Below are 2,876 nucleotides of genomic sequence, written 5' to 3'. Positions count from 1 at the left end.
CGCTCCAGTAATGCCAAGGCTCTGATATACACCCACGTTAGCCAGAGAAAGAACTTCTCCAAGGATGTTGGCAAAGGTATCAAGGCTCTGTTATTTGCTGAAGTTTGGTTTTCTTCACATTTGAGAAGTATTTATTCACCTTGCTAATCTCCTAAAATAACTTTCCCAAACTGTTTACTCTGGAACTGTAATGCTGTAAGAAGCAACTGAAAAGAATGTTCCAAGCTCAAATACCTGAGGGAATCACTCCAACCTCTAGCCCTTTTCTTAAATTTTCAAGATGTTATGAAGCTCTGAGAAGTTGTTCAGGCATGAAACCAGTTCACAGTTGTTTAACCCACTATCTCCCTAGTTTATTTGACCATGGCCATTTCTCTTTTTCTCATTCCTTCCTTTAATAGCTTTCTTCCTTCTTACCATTAATATTAGTGGAACACCTCTGATATCTTGTGTAGTGGGGTTTCATAGCACCTCCTTTGAAAAATGCAGTCTAAGACACAATAATGAGGAGTGTTTTTCTCCAAGAGTTTGTGGAAGTCTAGATCTGAGAGAATCAAGATTATCAGGTTGGTCTCCATTTATTTTTCATCCAAACTTTTAATCATATTTCAAAAGGCATATTTTATAATAATTTGCCAGTGTATCTCTGGTTTAAGATTCTCCAGATCTTTTTCCCATCTCAGAAGAGAAGTTAATAATTTTATGTTACACTGTAGCAAATGCATGGCTAGTACAGACTACAGAATACCATTTTATAAAACCCATCCTGTTAAAAGTCACATAATTTATATTAACTTCATTTCAAATTTTGTGTGAGAAAAGAAATTTCTGAGAGTTCCTTGGTGGCATAGTTGTTATGATTCCAGGCTCTCACTGCCATGGCCTAGGTTCAAACCCTGGCTGGGGAACTCAGATCCTGCAAGCCGAGTGGCATGGCCCAAAAAAGGTAATTTGTATTAATGGTGGGCTTCTTAGGTGACACAGTGGTAAACAACCCACCTGCCAGTGCAGAAGATGCAAGAGATGTGGATTTGATCCCTGTGTCAGGAAGGTCCCCTTGAGTAGAAAATGGCAACCTGACCCCAGTATTCTTGCCTGGAAAATTCTATGGACAGAGAGAGGAGCCTTGTGAGCTACAGTCCATGGGGTCGTGAAGAGTTAGACATGACTGAGCACCTTAGCATGCACATATGCATGCCAATTTTTATTAATTGAAATATATAATCTAATTAATATAAAATAACATATCAGTTGAGTTCAGTTACCCAGTCATGTCCGACTCCTTGCAGTCCCATGGACTGCAGCACACCATGCTTCCCTGTCCATCTCTAATTCCTGGAGCTTGCTCAAACTCATGTCCATTGAATCAGTGGTGACATCCAACCATCTCATCCTATGTCATCCTCTTCTCCTCCTGTCTTCAATCCTTCCCAGCATCAGGGTCTTTTCCAAGGAGTCAATTCTTCACATCAGGTGGCCAAAGTACTGGAGCTTCAGCTTCAGCATCAGTCCTTCCAGTGGATACTCAGGGCTAATATCCTTTAGGATGGACTGGTTGGATCTCCTTTCTGTCCAGGGGACTTCAAGAGTCTTCTCCAACACCACAGTTCAAAAGCATCAGTTCTTTGGTGCTCAGCTTTCTTTATGGTCCAAATCTCACATCCATGGATAACCACTGGAAAAACCATAGCTTTGACTAGACAGATCTTGTTGGCAAAGTAATGTCTCTGCTTTTTAATATGCTGTCTAGGTTTGTCATAGCTTTTCTTCCAAGTTAGGATTCAATCAGGAACCAGATTGGGTATTTGGGTATTTAATACTGTTGGGTATTAAAACAGGATTAGAAGATAAACAGAAGCATAGCTGCTGCTGCTGCTGCTAAGTCGCTAAGCCGTGCCCGACTCTGTGAGACCCCATAGACGGCAGCCCACAAGGCTCCGCTGTCCCTGGGATTCTCCAGGCAAGAACACTGGAGTGGGTTGCCATTTCCTTCTCCAATGCATGAAAGTGAAACGTGAAAGTGAAGTTGCTCAGTCATGTCAGACTCTTTGCGACCCCATGGACTGCAGCCTACCAGGCTCCTCCGTCCATGGGACTTCCCAGGCAAGAGTACTGGAGTGGGGTGCCATTGCCTTCTCCACAGTAGCATAGAACAACCCAGAAATTCAGTTCAGTTCAGTTTAGTCGCTCAGTTGTGTCCAACTCTTTGTGACCCCATGAACCGCAGTACACCAGGCCTCCCTGTCCATCACCAACTCCCAGAGATTATTCAAACTCACATCCGTGGAGTCAGTGATGCCATCCAACCATCTCATCCTCTGTCATTCCCTGCTCCTCCTGCCTTCAAGTTTTCCCAGTATCAAGGTCTTTAAATGAGTCAGCTCTTCACATCAGTTTGCCAAAGTATTGGAGTTTCAGATTCAACATCAGTCCTTCCAATGAACACCCAGGACTGATCTCCTTTAGGATGCACTAGTTGGATCTCCTTGCAGGCCAATGGACTCGCAAGAGTCTTCTCCAACACCACAGTTCAAAAGCATCACTTCTTCGGTGCTCAGCTTTCTTTATAGTCCAACTCTCACATCCATACATGACTACTGGAAAAACCATAGCCTTAACTGGATGGAATTTTGTTGGCAAAGTAATGTCTCTGCTTTTTAATATGCTGTCTAGGTTGGTCATAACTTTCCTACCAAGAAAAAAGTGTCTTTTAATTTCATGGCTGCAATCACCATCTGCAGTGATCCTGGAACTCCAAAAAATAAAGTCTGACACTGTTTCCACTGTTTCCCCATCTATTTCCCATGAAGTGATGGGACCAGATGCCGTGATCTTAGTTTTCTGAATGTTGAGCTTTAAGCCAACTTTTTCACCCT

Source organism: Bison bison, unplaced genomic scaffold (genome assembly GCF_000754665.1).
Source record: "Bison bison bison isolate TAMUID 2011002044 unplaced genomic scaffold, Bison_UMD1.0 scf7180017864107, whole genome shotgun sequence".
Classification (NCBI taxonomy): domain Eukaryota; kingdom Metazoa; phylum Chordata; class Mammalia; order Artiodactyla; family Bovidae; genus Bison; species Bison bison.
The sequence above is the reverse complement of the archived record's forward strand: the minus strand, read 5'-3'. Positions refer to the sequence as shown.